Below are 19,909 nucleotides of genomic sequence, written 5' to 3'. Positions count from 1 at the left end.
GATTATTTAATTATCAGGGGAAGAAAAGTACGTGTATTTATTAGTGGCGATTATGAATTTCTTTGTTCTATATATGGAATCACAGGAGCAAATGGTATGCAACTAATTTATTCTTATTTCTATATTTTTTGTGACTAATTTTTGTTTTTACTCTTTCATCTTATTTTAAACAATGACTGCTATTTTAATACCAATCTCTGCAAATTTGTCATGTGTGGAGATTTATTTCTGTGAAAGTCACTGATACTTATTATTATACAGGAAGACATAACTGCTTGTTTTGCCATATAACATCACAAGAAATGAAAATTCCTCGACAAGAAAGATTTAGTATAGCACCGCGTACATTGGAATCATTATCTAATGACCTCCAGAGATTTAATGAGGCTGGTGGCGATATTAAGAGGGCAAAGGAGTTTAACAATGTTATATGCAAGAGATTGTTCAATGTTTCTATTGATCAGGTACATTTTAGTTGATCAATTTATAAGGCTGAAAACCTGATATATACATTTAGTTACCCTTTCTAATGTGCATTTTAATTTTTAGATAGCATTGCCTGCCTTACATATTTCCCTTGGTACATTTCTGAAATTTTTCAACATGTTGGAATCAGAATGTATGAATCTCGACATCAAATTAGCTGCCAGTACTGCTGTTTCGAAAAGCAAGAACAAGATTTTAAGCTTTAACGACTCTATTGCCATTTGCAATAAGATCAAGGATTGTGAGAAAACTGCGAAAGATTGTGAAGAAAAAATTGGCCTTATTCACGAAGCAATTGCACTCAATATCCTGAAAAAACCTGAAACCGAGCAGCATATTAAAGATATTTATGAACCACGCATTGACTTTCCACAAAGAAAAATGACTGAAAAAGTGAGTACACAATTTAATGCAAGTTAAAGCATTCAGAGAGCTAAGTTGTGTCAGTAACTCTTGATGACTATTTTTCTGTATTTTTTATATTAGATATCTGAAGCAGAAGGACTACGAAAAGAACACAATCTAATGCAGGCAAGTGGGCCATGTGTTGAAAAACTTGACGAGATATTAAAAAAATTAAACGTTGAACGACAAGCCTACCATGGAAAAAGTTTTGTTGGCAACCATGTCCATAAAATGTTGAAGGTATATACTTTAAATGTCGCAAGTCAAAGAAATCGTTTTTTCTATAAAGTAGAGATAACGTACATATACCTGTTAGATGCTTGTTTATTGCCAGCTACACAACAAAACATGATCTATAATAAAAAAATGCTTATGACAATAAAAAAGGAATATGTTCAACATATATCAACTTATATTTTTGTAGGATGGTAACATAATACAGATATGCAATTCCATCCCAAAGCTAGTGTATGACATGGGACATCAGGGAAATGAAATTCACATGGAGTCTGTTGAAGTTTGCAGAAAGTACAAGCAACTGTTCTCCTGTTACGCAAAATGTCACAATTTGATAAACAGTAGAAACGATTTTGGCCCACAGTTAATGTCTGAATTAGGTACAGTTAAAAATATTTTTAACAATAACTGGCTAGTACTGTTAATTATTGATTTTTTCTGACTGTTTGTCACATCACTGCATCAAAGAGCTAATTTTTTATAATTTATGTATAGAGCAATCTATTGACAAACTGATGGCTTTCCTGCGTACTAATTGGCCAGATGTTACGATAACGCCAAAGCTACACATGCTAGAGGACCATGCCGTAGATTTTATGAGAAAGTGGGGTACTGGCTTTGGATTTTATGGTGAGCAGGGTGCTGAGAGCATACACCCTATGTTTAACAAGTTAATGAGCACATACCAACACATGAAGCCAGCAAGCAGACGTGTCGAGGCCATGCTTCGAGAGCACCTCACAAGGATTAACCCCAATGCCCAGAAACTACATCCTATAATAAGAAAGAGGAAACATGAGGAATAATAAAAGTGATGTTGTTGTGTAAATCTATACTGTTTATATATAGTCTATATAGTGCTAATTTAAAGGTACTGTTGTATAAAGGCAGTTTCCATTATCATTAATTAATGAAAAAAATGGTACCATCGCATTTCAAGAGGAGTACACCATCTTATAAAGCCAAAGAAGTCGCAATAAAAATAAGATCTCTAGAAGAGAGAATAAAGAGTGCCGAAGATGAAACTTGCGGAGAAAAATGTCAAAAAATGTTGCATTAACTATTCAATGAAATGGAGACTGGTGCAACAAGTTTTCCAGCAAGATTTTATTAAACGTACTTAAAGCGCACCTTATTGATGTGTTTTAGACTAATGTTAAATACAACATCAGAGCATTATACTGTTTTGTAGAAGTTTCCAGCAACTTTATTTCGGATAGAGCAACAAATCAAACGTTGAAGCTTTTGAAAATTATGCCGATTTTCTTGGTACAAAAACATTTTCTATAAGTGCTCTACTAAACGTTTGATCATTTTGCCGATGAGCAACGTAATGACATCACAATTACTTTAATGTTTGTCTCTTTACACCGCTGTTTTAAGCCGCTTATTTAAGATGGCGATCTGATTTCCATGCACGAAGCCTGTTTAACCTTCTTCGTTTCATCTTAGTACTCTCTTATAAATAGGAATCAGACTGAAAGCAAGATTTTTTAATAAATTGTAATGCTTTATGAGTGTCTTATAAAATTAATTGTCAGGGTTTCATTAACGCAGTTGACACAAAGTACATTTAAAAAGCCTGCGTTATTTACCGTTATTTAGTAAATTATTGTAAAGAGGTAACTACTATTTGTCTCCTTTATTAATACCCATATGATGTGCGTTTAAAATCGCTGTGTGCAGCTTTATTTCAGAATTCCAGCAGAATTCTTTTAGTTCGCTCGCGTGTAGTTGGCCAATGACAAGACTTGATATTAACTAATAACGAATCAGAAAGCTTTTTTGTGGCTTCCAAATGCTAACGAACAAAGGTGAAACATTCAGAGCCAGTCTGACGACGGCTATTTTAAAGCTACGGCGTGGAGGTTTGTACCTTTTTATGGACCTTTTTGTCTTCTATAAACTTTTTGCTTTTATTATATTTGTTTTTCATATGTTTTCACAGTAAACCATCTTAAACAAACCAATTTTAAGACTTTAACTACAAGTGTAAACTTTGGAGGTAGCATCCTATAACCAGGTAGCTAGCTGGCTATATCTATTGTCATTCTTTTAAGATTTATTCAGTTTGGTATAAGATCTTTTTCTCCTAGCTAAGATTATTTATTATTGTGTTATCATCACAAATCTCAGTTTTACTCAACTGCAAATGGGGTTGTGGCTTTCCTAGCGGTTAGCTACATTTTTAAATAAAATTGTTGTAGCCAAATACAGTTTCGAAATTTCACAAAAGATTTTCCGTAAAATAAAATTGCTGAGTGATTATTTATCAATGATTGGGTAACAACAGGTTGCAACCTGTGTTTTTATTTATTTAAAGTAGCACGAAAATGAATTAATGAAAAATACTGTATACCCAAAATGCTGCATTGCTGGGAAAGCTTCACTAAATTTTCAACACACTGTAGTTTGGCGGTGAAGCTGCAGTTAATTAGCCGTTCTGAGTAACAGAATAACAGAGTAGTAATAGCTTGCTTTTTGTTCCATTGACGTTTTTTAAAACACGGGGTTAGTAGCTACTACATCTTGAATACAAACCATCGTAATCTTAATCGCCGATTCTGTTAATAAATACAACATAAAGGCCAGTCCTGTTGCAAAATGTTTAAAAGAAGATGTGTTTAGATATTGATTCTTAAATATTCTTACATGTTATATGTATAAATCTTAAACAAACCAATTTTAAGATTTTCACTGCAAACGTAGATAATGATGGAGGACAGCCGAGACATCTAGCTAGATGTATTTATGTTTTTTATCCCGGACAAGATTGTTATTTCTTTTCTTGTTATCTTCATCAATCTAATTTTTAATAAGATGCGACTTGTGTTGTGCCTTGCCGCTAGGAAAAAATACAAGTAGCCAATTTTTTAAGTAGCTAGTACTATTTATGCCGGCTAAATAGAGATAGGTAGCTACTTTTACTGCAATATAACTTAAGCAAAAGTAGAAAATTTATTGATTCAATAAGAGGCATTCTGTGCACAATCCAACAAATGCTGCTATTTTGACAAGGTTGATTTTTTTTGCTTAAAATTAATGTTTTAATGACTATCTGCATTTCTGAAACTAAGCAATTTGAGCGTCTAGTTGTGTCGCATTAAAGAGAAACGGCAATCCCTGATATAATTTATGGCAAAAGGAGAGTGAAATTTCGAAACTGTTTACCAAAAGCAAGCGAGAAAGGCGTTTCTATGTAAGTAACACTTGTCAATGCTTACTTGTCAATGTTCACAGCGACTAGGGACCTCGGAACTAAAGTTATATAGATAGATCTAAAATCTTAAAGAACACTAATTTTTTTTTGATGTCAGCGAGCCAATATTTCTTTAATTTGTGCATCTTTCCGGGTTTCTGAGCGGGTTGTTTCATAATGTGAGATTGTGATAACTTCAGCTTGCGTAATTTTTGACGCCAGGTATACGGTCTACACCCCTGTCAAATAAAAGTTTTTAAACAACTGATGCCGTCTAGGCCTTTTAAAAAATAGCCAAAAACGGTCTGTTGCTAAAATATTATATCCGGGATTGTGGACATCGTTATCTTTCTAAACGAAAATCTATCCAACTTCTGTTAAGGCACAAAATTCTGTCTAAAGTGTTTAAAAACGAACACTAACATTAAAAACGGATTAATTGTTTGTTTATTAAGTTAAGGAAAAAAATTCCTATTAAACAGCCATTCGTATAAAGCTGCCATTCGTATAAAGCAGCCATCTTCTTTGCACCAACGGTGTCTGCTTTACACAGATTACACTGTACACTTATCAATCGAATATGTTTTTTCAAAAGAACCTACGATCATAGACAAAATATAATGAAAAGACAGTTAATTCTAAAGTTCGTCACAAGTAATCACATAGGCTGTTTCTATATTGGAGTCTCTCATTTTAGGCATGTTGAGGCTCACTTGTCCATGTTTGGAGAAGACTTAGGACTTGGTTCCCTATTTCAATAGAAAAGATGTCCACATTATAACTGTCAAATTTCAGCCTAAATATTTAGGCGAAAACAAACGCTTGCTTTGAAGGTTTCACTGTGTTAAACTTTCACTGGTTGTCAACGTTCAAATCAATATAACGTATTTTAAGTACAAAACCAAACAAATCTAATTAGCCTTTTTAATATCTGGATTTTATTGCATTTTGTGAGCTATTCTTAGTACACGCAGCGGCAATATAACATAGATTTGGATTAACATTACAATGTCAAATATAAGGAGGTTTACTTCTATAGAAACTACTCCAATTTGAACCACACTTGGAGACAATATAAATAGAACTTTACAGATAGCAGTTAAACAAAATTAATTCTAAACAAAAGGGAGTAAAATCTATTCAAGCAACATAACAGACAATTAGTTTAACCCGTAAATGTTTGAAAAAACTTCTTTTTTTAAGTTTCGTCAAAATTGGACAGGGACTGATGACCAACTACAGGTTGATTACTCAATACCTGCCCTAGATGGTTTATGGTACTGTTGGTTAGCCTAAATCATTCTTTTTCTAACACATGAACCTAGTTGACAGCAGTTCTTGACCAATGTTGCCCAAGTATTTTTAGATTTTTTCAAGGCTTACCATACTCACTAGTTCTTGTTGTGTGCATTCTTAAAATTGTTATGGTTAAGAACTGTTTATGGTTGATTTATTTCAAACAGAAATATTAAGTTCTTCACCGTAAGTGTGATAGGTCAGACGAACACGTTGTAATTGGACGTGCTGAAATATCCGATATTGTTTGTCTGAAAAGAATCAGTCGGCAATATTTTAGTCAAAAGATTTTGGTATTTAAGTACTTAATAAGATGTTAATTATGTAAGTAAGGGGTTTAAACTTATAAAAATGGTAGCTATCCTCTTTGCCCGCATATTAGGCCACCACGTCCAAATTTTCAACCTTTTCGAAGTACCTATAATACAAGAATATAACTAGACATGTAATTAACGCTCATGACTCTAGCTCGCGTTAATTTATCGCACATTAATTTTGTGCTTTGTTAATTTCTACTCTGTTAATATGGATGATACCAATCAATACTATCTTTGATATGTAGATTGTCCCAAAACTGATATTCTTTAGCTATTAGGATTATATGTAAAGGCTGTTGAAGGTAGTGCGAAATATAACCTTTTTTGTCGTGATTTCTTCTTATAAAACATTTAGCACGGGATCAATAACATGTCATTACTTTGTTAGTCCTGCCATCACGAAACACTAGTCTAGCATTAAAACCAAAGACGCATACTGCTGTCCAATCACTGGTAATTTTTAATTGAATTAAGTCTTAAAGCAAGGATGTTGGTATCTGGATAATACGAACAATTTTTTGCTTACAAACTTCATGTTCGGATCTCTTGAAAGGTATTCATTTAAAACTGTTACATTCGTTTGCATATTTACAGTATTAATTAATCTTTACAAAGTGACTGACACCGAATAGGCATGTCTCTTTGAACTTCAAAGAATAAAATTACAAAGCGTAGGCACAATGATAAACTCCACTAGTTAAGTCTTAGATTTAAAGTCTAAAGGTTGTGATAGGTCAGACGAACACGTTGTAATTGGACGTGCTGAAATATCCGATATTGTTTGTCTGAAAAGAATCAGTCGGCAATATTTTAGTCAAAAGATTTTGGTATTTAAGTACTTAATAAGATGTTAATTATGTAAGTAAGGGGTTTAAACTTATAAAAATGGTAGCTATCCTCTTTGCCCGCATATTAGGCCACCACGTCCAAATTTTCAACCTTTTCGAAGTACCTATAATACAAGAATATAACTAGACATGTAATTAACGCTCATGACTCTAGCTCGCGTTAATTTATCGCACATTAATTTTGTGCTTTGTTAATTTCTACTCTGTTAATATGGATGATACCAATCAATACTATCTTTGATATGTAGATTGTCCCAAAACTGATATTCTTTAGCTATTAGGATTATATGTAAAGGCTGTTGAAGGTAGTGCGAAATATAACCTTTTTTGTCGTGATTTCTTCTTATAAAACATTTAGCACGGGATCAATAACATGTCATTACTTTGTTAGTCCTGCCATCACGAAACACTAGTCTAGCATTAAAACCAAAGACGCATACTGCTGTCCAATCACTGGTAATTTTTAATTGAATTAAGTCTTAAAGCAAGGATGTTGGTATCTGGATAATACGAACAATTTTTTGCTTACAAACTTCATGTTCGGATCTCTTGAAAGGTATTCATTTAAAACTGTTACATTCGTTTGCATATTTACAGTATTAATTAATCTTTACAAAGTGACTGACACCGAATAGGCATGTCTCTTTGAACTTCAAAGAATAAAATTACAAAGCGTAGGCACAATGATAAACTCCACTAGTTAAGTCTTAGATTTAAAGTCTAAAGGTTTTGCCCCCCCCCCCCCCTAAAGAGTGTGCTAATACAGGGACGCAATTTTTTCTTTTTCCAGGAAGGTAATTGCACATACAAACAAAAATACAGCAAACAAAGAGTAGGACATGTCTTCTGTAAGAGGTACAAGAGTTTCGAACCATGTCCCTAAACCCAAGCACCCTAGCTGGATCAATTTTAAAGAGGTTTGCAAACAGTCTACAACAAGAACTAAACATTCCTTTCATTCATAAAACTTTTTTTCACTGTCAATTATTCTATTAAATGACGCCTAAGAAAATCGATGACAAGAATGCACATGCTGCATAAATTATGCCGCTTTTGAAAGTATACATCTATCAATTCGATCGTTTATCATTCAATACATTCAAAAAACCAAATTGGTACATAGTAATTGGATTGAAAATATACGAAAGGACTGGAACAAATTAAAGAAACGTCTAATATAAAAACTCAAGTCCTTAAAACGGGACTCATGAATCTAGTAAGTTTGCATAAATGATTTTTTTGAGAAGAATCAAGTTATAATAATTTGACCCTATCAACACCGGGCATTGTTGGTTTACTGTAGCCCGCGGGCTATAAATCCAAAACTACTTGTGCTAAGGTGATAAAACTTGGCATAGTTACTTAAGTCCTGTTACAAAGCGATTCCAGGTGAAAAATTAAATGATGACGTCATTGGGATCAAAAATGACTCACGCATGCCTAAAGTAGACTATTTTTCCAATTTTACAATAATTTTGAATTTATCTAACATTACTGATAAAAGTTGCTGATAGGGCCTTAATGTTTAGTAGCACTGAAAAAAAAGAATTGATTTTATAAAAAAAGGATTTTAATGATGTCATTATGAACACATATGACGTCATAATTATGTAATGATAAAGATATCCATAGGAACAATATATTTCCTTAGCAACACCTCGGTAACGAACATACATGTAATAATGACCACGTTGGACGGAAAAATCAATCTAACAAAATTACGTCATTGCTAATCCCAGTCAATAAATTGTTTTTCTTACCTTAAACATCTATAAATGCCATAATCTAAACATGCACTAAGTTTATTGGCATGAATATCGATAATTATTATGGAAAATTGGTTTTTTTAAAGAGGAGGAGACGGAGAAGGAGACGAAACTAGAATTTTTCTTCTCGAATCATTCAATTCTTTATTGTTTACCAATATAATGAACACATGCGCGCGAGTTGCCCGCCAGTTTTTTCTTTGAGTAAAATTGATAAGATTTACCTTTCTCCCAACTAGTGCTTTAAACATCATTTTGATTTTCGACTTTAATGCAGCACTTTATTCAACTTATAATCAGTTTGAGAACATGTTAAATGTGGTTATGTAAACAAAACTTACGAAATCGTGAAGCAGTGCACGAGAAAACAGAAGGGAAGTTCGGTACATCTACCTCTATGGGTACATGCACGGACTGATCATTATAAAATAAAATAACTTTACGTGCCTGCCAGGTGCTTGTACCATATAATATTTCTAGCAATTCTACCTTAATTGTGTGTGAAATTTGTATTATTTCGTTTAACTTTCAATGAGGTCTTATTTCTCGTTGGTAACCATTTTTGTTTTACTCTAATTTAAGTAAAAATCTAACATGGTAGCAAGAGGGAATTATGCATTCTCTTTATTTACATTTTATCATTCTTATTTTGTTTTTACTTTATGTTTAAAAAAAGCATAGCTAGCTTGCAAGTTAATATGGATATAAAATGTTTCAAACAGAAACAACAACACCAGTTTCATCACTTTATTATTTGACGACGTTTTGTTCGCAAACGGGCCTTAACAAGTCGCGCTCTTAACGACAGGACGACATGGAACGGCATTGCCAAGAAAAATGGTAGCTTAAAATGTAAACAAGCACGAAAAACAAGTTCTAAAAACCATTGGAAATGATTATATATCTAACTCCTACAATACATTTATCGATAAAAACATTTTCATATGATAGAAACAATATCAAGTTTAACAGTTAAAATAACCAGATTCCGCAACATTCTGGGTGTCTTTAACATAGCTTGCTAAATAGCTACATTGTTCCAAAAAGACGATGATCTGATATCAAGTTTTATCAAAAATATTAAATACAGGACGACGAAATTATAACAAATATGTATCCTCTCATTTTCAGATTTGTTCATTCAGCTTTTTGGTTACTCAGTCAATATAAAACTCGTTGAAGGCCACATTATTCTTGGCTAGCTAATTAATTAAAAAATTTATTTCAATATTTCCTGTAACCGAATTTACATGTTAAACATCGTAATTTTTTGTTTTTAAAGATATATTTTAGAGGGACTTTTGAACTCTTTATAGAATGTTAGTTTTTACACAATACTGTTTCGAATTTGGACTTCGAGTGTTAACAAACAGTACTGACTGTATACTGCATCTTCAGACACAGCGGAAAAATGTGGAGTTTTTGGTGACTTTTGATGTAAAATGTATTTTTCTTTATATACATTTCAGTTACCTAGCTAAATATAAAAGAATGTATTGTCATAAAATTGAAAAAAATATTGACATTTAAAAAACAATTTGTACAATTTGTGGTATGTGAATTAAATTAGGGATTTAGATTCGACATATCAAAATCCACAAAACATGTGATTTGAAATTTGTGGTGTTTATGAAGGGGGACAATATGATGTATACTTTAAATATATGTAATTTTTATGAATCTTGAGAGTATTTTAATGTGTTGTCTTTGTATATAATCATTTATTACATGTTTGTAAGCAGGTGGTTACAGAGGGTGTGCTATAGTAACATATGGCTACCAGAGATAAAATACAGACCACATATGAAAGATATTAACCTAAAGAAAGGAAGTTATTTTTAATGGCAATGGTGCATTACATTTTTTTTAATTGCAATATTCTACATATGCACCAAGTTTATTGACATAAGTGTCAATAATTGTAAAAAAAACGATCGATTTATCTGTTTCGCTAAAATGACTAACATCCATGATTTAACGTTGTTCAGAAGAAAGTTACTAATAAAGAAATTAATGGCTGAAAATTAATGTATAACCATAGTTATTATTTTGTCAGGGCTATATCACAATTGACAAGATTTGCAACAATTGAAATGTATCAAAATAGTCACACTAAGGTAAAGTTTCGTGTTTTTCAAGCCTGCAGTTTAAATGAAAGAAGACTACCTTTACCAATTCACAATTCAATTGGTCCATTAAAGTACATTATTCGGTCAATCAAAAACAAAACTAAATATGAGATGCGGGTGTGGTAAAATGGAAGCACATAAAGAAAGTGTGACTAGATTATTGCAAAGCTAAACGTAAGCGAAACCTATTTTCTATTAAAGCGTGCGTAATTAATTTTTACCAGGGAACATGTTATAAAAGTTCGTCAGATGTGACCTCTAGATTTAAAAGCATTTTGTGCACGGGGCACGTGTTTTGTAGAAGACATTTCAAAGTTATTTTGTCTTGATGCACTGGGACAGAGTCTTTTGTGCCGGAGACCATTAAATAAAATCAAAATTTGAATGAAATCCACAACAGCCATCATTAAGGAAAGGAAAATAATGTTGCACGAACTGGTAAATCAGGCAATAGGGCAATGTTAAAGAAAGGAACAATACAAGTTTGCAATCTTCTCCTAGGGCAACTTGTAAGCAACATAATTCTTGGTAGACCAAAAGGATGGAGGCAACCGTCTGATAATGAATTTGAAAGAACTAAACAAACATATCCCTTACAATCACTTTAAAATGGAGGGTTTGAATTGCCTAAAATTTATGTTGCAGCCAGGGGATTTTATGTGCAAACTGGACATGAAGGACGCATACTTCTTGCTTCTTCTGCAAGAATCTTTAGGAAATAAAGTAAGTTTTCTATAGTTAGATAAAAGTTACATATTTCTGTACCTTTGCTTCGGCTGGAGTCTGGATATGAAGATTTCACAAAACTTTCGAGACTCCCAATGTCGCTTTAAAGCCGTTGGAAATATAAGGATAATAATGCACTAATGTAATAATTTAATAATGGACGAGATGCCATTATTAATAAAACTAGGCAATAAGGACCGTGGAAAAGTCCACTGAGGCAGGATAAAAATTTGGATGACGTGAGCAACCTATCCATTAAAAATTTAGAATTTTGTTTTCATGGTAATTTTCCCAAACCATGGTTTGGGAAAATTACCCAAATTGGCTCTAGGTAGTCTCTAGTTACCCACGCGTTGGAAAATCATTGACGTCACCAACTCGTTTCCAAGTTATTTGGCCTCGAAGTTTTAAGTGCACTTTAACGGCTTAATTAATATAGGATATTGACGTTAAAGTAGTGTTATTGACGTCACGCCGTAACGTCACAAAATTTAACATATTAGACATGCATTTTTCGGTTACTGCAAAGAAAATTTCGGTAAGACCAAAGGAAAATGAACATATCCACTTTGCCTGTTACAGACAGACAGAACTGGCGTATTATTATATAGAAAAATAAGGCCCGTGGAAAAATCCACTTAGGCAGGAGAACAGAGAAAAACAAGCGCCATTTAAATTTTGATGACGTCAGCAGAGACATGTCAGAACACAATTTTTTTTTTCAGAAATGTGTATGCCTGTTGCCTTCATCGTATAGATCTTAAAACGCTGATCAAGAAAATGCATAGGATCGTGTATTTTTGACAAACGGTTGCAGAGATATTAGGGTTTGAAGGGTTTTTTGGTGACGTCATCAACCCGTCCATTCCGAAACGGATTCGCGGACCCAGGTTTGGGAAACTTACCCAAATTGGTCCCAGGTGGTCCCTAGTTACCTACGCAGGAGATGACGTCAGTTATTTCCACTTGTTTCCAAGTTATTTAGCCTTAAATTTAAAAGTGCAATTTAATGGCTTCACTAATCTTAATATACTTTCCTTTGACGTCAATATTGCTTTAACGTCAAAATTTGCTAATTTACAGAACAAATTTTTATGCGACATTTTATAGATTTTATCAAAGAAATTTTATCCACTTTGCAAAAGTGACAGACAGACAGAACTGGCGTATTATTATATAGACTAGTGTATAAACCCCGTGGATAAATCCACTTAGGCAAAAGGTCAATAAAAAGAAAGTTGTTTTAGATGTTTTGCTGACGTCAGCAGTGCAGTGCAGAAAAAAAAAACATTGCGAAATTTGTTTATTCTTTGTCTGTAATGTGTAGAGGTTGAAACACTGGTCAAAATAACGTACAGAATCATATGTTCTCGACGAACGCCTAATGAGATATCAGGGATTAAAAATTTTGCTGACGTCAGCAAAGAACCGTCAAAACCCTAAATATTTTTTTAGAAATTAGTATACCTGTTGCCTCCATCGCATAGATCTCGAAACGCTGATCAAGAAAATGTATAAGATGATGTACCTTTGAGAAACGGTTGCAGAAATATTAGGGTTTAAAGGTTTTTTGATGACGTCATCAACCCGTCCATTCCGAAACGGATTCGGGGATCCGGGTTTGGGAAAATTACCCAAATTGATCCTAGGTGGTCCCTAGTTACCCACGCGGTGAAAAATCATTGACGTCACTACCTCGTTTCCAAGTTATTTGGCCTCAAAGTTTTAGGTGCACTGTAATGGTTTCATTAATTTAATATAGGATATTGACGTTAAAGTAGTGTTATTTTCGTCGCGCCGTTTTAAGCCTTAATTTTAAAAGTGCAATGCATTGGCTTCACTAATCATAATATACTTTCCTTTGACGTCAATATTGCTTTAACGTCAAAGTTTGCTAATTTACAGAACAAATTTATAGGCGATGTTTTATAGACTTTATCAAAGAAATTTTATCCACTTCGCAAAAGTCACAGACAGAAGCTCCGTATTATTATATAGACTAGTTGATAAGGCCCGTGGAAAAATCCACTCAGGCAAAAGGAAGATGGACAAATAGGCTGTTTTACATTTTTTGCTGACGTCAGCAGTGCAAATACAAAATAAATAAATTGAGAAACTTGTTTTCATGTTTCATCCATTGTGTAGACCTTACACTGCTGATCAAGAAAATGTATATGATCGTGTGGTTTTGATGAGCTGTTAATGAAATATAAGGGTTTAAAAATGTTGCTGACGTCAGCAATGACCCTTCAAAATCAAATTTTTTTTTTTTGAAATTTGTATACATGTTGCCTTCATCGCATAGATCTTGAAACGCTAATCAGGAAAATGTATAGGATCATGTACTTTTGATAAATGGTTGCAGAGATAATAGGGTTTAAAGGTTTTTTTATGACGTCATTTACCCGTCCATTCCGAAACGGATTCGGGGACCGAGGTTTGGGAAATTTACCCAAATTGGTCCCAGGTAGTCCCTAGTTACCCACGCAGGAGATGACGTCAGTTATTTCCATCCGTTTCCAAGTTATTTAGCCTTAAATTTCAAAGTGCAATGCAATGGCTTCTCTAATCTTAATATACTTTCCTTTGACGTCAATACTATTATAACGTTAAAGTTTGGTAATTTACAGACCAAATTTATAGGCGATGTTTTATAGACTTTATCAAAGAAATTTATCCACTTTGCAAAAGTCACAGACAGAAGCTCTGTATTATTATAAGAGATTAAATTAATGAAGCTATAACTTGGAAATAAGTTGGTGACGTCAATGTTTCTCACTGCGTGGGTTTCTTGGGACCACCTGGAACCAATTTGGGTAATTTTCCAAACCTGGGTCCCCAAATCCGTTTCAGAATGAACGGGCTCATGACGACATCAAAAAACCTGTAAACAACAATATTTCCGTAACCGTTGGTCAAAAGTACATGATCCTATACATTTTCTTGATCAGCAGTTTAAGCTCTACACGATAGAAGCAACGTGAAAACAAGGTTTGTTTTTGTGAATGGGTTGCTGACGTCATTAAAATTTGAATTCTTTTTCATATTTATCCTGCCTACGTTAAAGTAGTGTTATTTTCGTCGCGCCCTAACGTCAAAAAATTTAACATATTAGATAAAACTTTTTCGGCAACATCAAAGGAAAATGAAAGCATCCCCTTTGCCTGTTACAAACAGACAGACTCTTTTTATTATTATAAGAGATAATAACCGATTACCCCGGGCTGTACCGCAAAATGTCGCCTGAGGTTAACGTGCAATGACTGAGGGCGATATTTTCAGTGCAGCACGGGGTAATCGGTTATTATTGTATTTGTTAAAAGTCTAAGTTAGATAAAAATAAAAAATAACAATTTTAGTTTTAGTGTTCTTATAATAATATAATTCACTAGCACTACTTTTGTTAACACTTGACGTCAAAATTCGAAGCAGTCCTGTCTAAAAACAAACATTATATTTAGAATTCAAAAGTCCCTATAGAATAAAACTTTGTAAACAAAACATTACGATGTTCGACACGTACAGGATAATGTGTAAAGTTCAATGCGCAGCTAAAATATAGTTAAAACGAATATTGAAGTAATTTTTTAACTAGCTAGCAAGGCAAGAATAACATGGGATTCAACGAGTTTTATATTGACTCGGTAACAATAAAGCTAAGGAACGTATCTGAAAATAAGAGATGTATTTTTTATGATTCCGTTGCCCCGTATTTAGTATTTTTGATAAAACTGGGCATTGTAGCTAGTTAACTAGCCATGTTGAAGAAGCATCGGGACGAAATGTTGCTTAATCTGGTTATTCTAACTGTTAAACTTAAAATTGTTTTGTTTCTATCCTATAAAAATGTTTTTATCGATAAATGTATTCTAGGAGTTGGGTATATAATCAATTTCAATGCTTCTTGAATATTTTTTTTGTGCTTGTTTACATTTTAAGCTACCATTTTTCTTGTCGACGAGCAATACCGCAAAATATCGGCCCGTAGTCAAGAGCGCTAAGCCAATCAGAATGCCTAAAAACCCGTATTGCCTGCTTGAAAAATCAAGACGGTTAACAATACGGAATACTTGGGGTTTGTATATAATCTCACGAATCTGTTCTTGTCCCAAGACAGAAAATGGAGTTCTTGGGTTTAAGACTCAACTCGAACAATTTTACTCTTTCCTTAAGTTCTTACAAACATCAAAACATAAAGGAGAATTGTACGGAGATGCACAAAGCAACCAAGAGTTGACAAAAGTTTTGGGTCTTCTATCCTCAACAGCCCAAGCTGTGTTACCTACCCAATTTCAGTTAAAAATTTTGCAAAAAATACAAATTTAGGTATTTCAGTGGAGCAAAAGTCCAAAAAGGAATTAATGTGATAGATAAAAAATACGGAAATCTTTGATAGACTTAACCAAAGAGATATTGGACTTTCTTATCATGCATGGGATCACTGCGATTAATGTGGAATACCTTATTAGTGCATACAATAACAGATAGTGAATACAATAACAAATCCAGAATCCAGGCAAAAGATGGACTCTTCAGAATGGAAACTGAATCCATAAGTATTCTGACAAATGTGTCTACATCTTTGCTGCCCAACACCACGTCTGTCACATCGACTCCCAAATTACAACATAGAAACTAGACCCTTTCGGCCATGGGAAAGAGGCACTATAACAGGATTGGTCTTAAAACTTCCTGTATGCATTTCCACCATTTTTCCTGATAACCAGAGTTTTGCAGAAAATGATTCTACACCAGACACTTTAAATGGTGATAATTGCACCAACGTGGAACACACACCCATGGAAACCTCGACTGTTACAAAGGCTGGTAGAAAAATAATATTGTTAGCCAGACAGAAATGTCTGATTTAGGCAATTTAATTTTTTTGATAATCAACAATTCTCTAACGATAGCGGCGTGGAACGTCTCGCACAAAGACCTGCTTTGTCAGGAATTTCAAAGACGGCTTTCAAAAATATTGCATAATCTAGAAACTCTAGAAACACTTCAATAAACATTATAAATTGTCCTGCAAATAGTGGGTTGATTGGTGTTATAAGAGACAAGTTAATTCATTTTTTTGTAATGTAAATTCTGTTTAAGCTTTTACAGGGAAATTTTTTGAAGCGGGTTGTGACTAAAGAAGAATAAATTGTCATCGATCAGCAATTGCCGCTGATCACAAATTAGTGGAAGGGGAAAAATCGGGTTCTTAAAAAAACGTTTGCTAATTAATGTCATGTTTTTTTTTAACTCTAGACTATCTCAACCGAATTATAAATTTAATTGAGATGTCCAAGTTGTGATATCTTATATAAAAATCACCTTGCTCAAAAAGTACCAATGCTAGTGGTGCTGGTCCTTAAGGGATGGAGAAAAGGAAAACTCCTCCCACTTTCCAGTTTTTTGCTTTTATAGAGGATCCACAGTTGTGTATTGTAATCTGTTTGGATGGATATTTGTTAAGGTCTAAGAAATGGAGAAAAAACAAAACACAATTATTAATCAGTCATATCAAACCACACAAAGAGGTTTATAGTTCTACTATTTCCAGATGGATCGTTTAGCTGCCATTATACGCGCTCTACTTCAACATAAAGCAAAATTAAAAGGGATTTCAGTCAGTGTTATTTTGGATAGGGGATCATGATCAACATAGCAAAAATTCTATCATAAACAGGTTTGTCCTTTTAGTTCTACAATAGAAATATTTTGTTACGAAAATTGTAACCTTTGCTAGTTATAGTTATCTTTTTCGGGAGAAGTTTAAACTTGCTTGCCTTTAAAAGAAATGTCTGAAACGCCTTTTTCTTTTACCTAAACATATATTTCTTCTTTTGTAACTGGCCAACCGCCTAAATTATCATTCCTATTCTCATACTAAACGCTAAGGAGAAAGGATCGATTCACACTTTTATGATCTCTGGCATAACTCCACCTGGATTTAAACCCAGGACCTTTTGAACTAGAGGCGAACACTGTACCACAATACACTGATTATGCCGATCATATACATACTTTCCTGCAAAATTTTAGTCATTTAACGCCACTTTGGGTTACATGTAAATGTCAGAAAAAATCAAGTCTTCAAACTTACCAGTCGTTGTGTCTTGGGAATATTGAGCCGTGGCAGGTGGACTTCCTTGAAAAGTCACAGGAAGGATAACAAAACGATCTAGTTGAAGGAATTTCTCTTCAGCTTGTGCATTTAAATAGTTCGCTCAACCGTCATAATTATTACACCAAGGCTGGTTTAATTCGCACGATTATAATTTGAACTTTTACCTTCGACTTGAACATAAGAATGAACACAATACCGTTGAAATAACCTATCACCATGATAGGTCGGGCTAACATTTCCCGAATGATTTTAAGGTTTGCGAGTACAGGTTGCAATGTGGAATATCCTGTTATGTCAACCGGGTTCACCCCTTAAAAAAATAGAGGATAAACTATTAGCTCCAAATTTGCATAACAAATAGCAACAAAAATAAATAAACAACAACAACAAAATAACATACACAGATGTTTTCAAAACGCCTCCACGTGAACAGATACTCATGTCCCTGTTTCCAATATGCGTCTATTTCATCCTAATGTGGTAAATTATATCGTCTTTATAAATACAATCCGAATAATAATCCTGATAAGACTGCTTAAACTCCGTGCATTACATTTTGAAGAGTTTGCATCACGTCTTTTTTACATCCATTATTTCCGAAAACAGTAGAGCGTTGTTTTTTAGCAATTTACACTAGATTCTAAACTCTGCTGAAAACATTCTCATGTGAACTTTGACAAATTCAAAGGGCGTGATACTTTCTTAATTTTTTATATGATTACGACCGTCCAATTTGGCTTTTCACCAAAAATACTTTGCCTGCCCATGATATACTATAATTGATTCCACGTGGATATGAACACGATGCATTAAACATTTAAATTTGATATGGGCGTAATACGTAATACGCTTGATATGTTATCGAAATAAATGAATTGTTGGAAACCTTGTCCTTTTGTTCTTAGTGCAAAAATAATTTAGTGAATTGCATGTAGCTTGCTGGCAAACATTGAATATTTGTGGAAGATAAAAATCAATAACCTTATACCGCCACAAGGCAATTTTTTAATCAACTGTTGACGAGTTTGATGTTATCAGATGGCTAATATGTTTCGAAGCAAAAAGCAGCCGTTGCAGAATTCGTTAGATCTTAAGCCGAAATATTTATTGATTGAAATTGACACAATAAGAACTTCCTGTTGTCAAATAAATGTATTGATTTTGAAATCTTGTACTTAATCTGTTTTTACTATTATCTTAACCCTATTCGGTCCGGGAGGAGGGGAGGGGGGATTCCGCCCCCCCCCCCCTTGACGGTTTTTTTTAATAACTCCTGATTGCTTTGTTATATGGCTATGATACTTACTGAGTTTCAGCATTTATATATTAGACACCTGCATGCTAATTTTTTATGTCCCATACCTTTCAGAGGCTTTGATATTGGCCATTACTCGAAACTACACCTAAAAATCTCTATGAAATCCTTATAATGGGGAAAATATAATAACTCCTGTTAGGATTATCCTTAGAACTTGAAACTTGCAACAGAACTTTGTTTCATCAAGAAGAATCATTTTAAATAATGTGAACACGTGACTAATCCGATTTCCCGATTTTGTCGGATTTCACCCGAAAATCGGAAAAAAACAGATTTTTGGGCAATTTTTGGCAATTTTTTATCCGATCCATGTAAAAACCGGAAGATAAGTTAAATAACTTTTATTTAGCTTTCAGAAACTTTAAACAGAATGTAAAAATTCGCTCTAGAACAAAAGTAATTATATTTTAAGCAGATAGTGGCATTTTTAACAATTTTCAAGCTTCTGATGACGTCACAGAAAATGTGCTGACGCAAGCAAAAATTTATTGGCGCCATTTTTTTACTTTTATGACGTACTATAAGTGTGCCAAGTTTGATTCAATTTGAACAATCCTATGAAAAGTTATTGAGGGGGGGGGGGGGGGCGGACCCCTCCCCCCCCCGGTCATAGTATGTTTGAAAAACCCCGGACTGAATAGGGTTAACACTTAACAATGAAACGGCACACCAAGATATAAATTAACAAAGGAATCATGCAAATTTATAAAAATACATTTTTCTTGCAAACGTAGCACAAGCTATTTTCTAATAACCAGCAATAAATCTAGGTAGACTTCTTTATCAGTTCCACTAGAAAACACTTTGGCATTCGAAATTTTTTTGACATCTACATAATTAAATTTAAAAGTGACATCCAATGGAAATCTTCTTTATTTACACCAATTGTATGTTTGTCGGGCACGAATTTCAAAATGATCTGCAAGAACTCAGAAAAACGGGGGTGTTTTAAGCGAAATCACATGTGAACCCCTGTCCATCTTAAAGAACAGTATTTCACTTTTTAGTAACCACATACACTTGGCTAGGATTCTTATTATGTTAAATGCAGCTAGCTGCAC

Source organism: Hydractinia symbiolongicarpus, chromosome 13 (genome assembly GCF_029227915.1).
Source record: "Hydractinia symbiolongicarpus strain clone_291-10 chromosome 13, HSymV2.1, whole genome shotgun sequence".
NCBI classification, from domain to species: domain Eukaryota; kingdom Metazoa; phylum Cnidaria; class Hydrozoa; order Anthoathecata; family Hydractiniidae; genus Hydractinia; species Hydractinia symbiolongicarpus.
Note: the sequence above shows the minus strand (reverse complement) of the source record.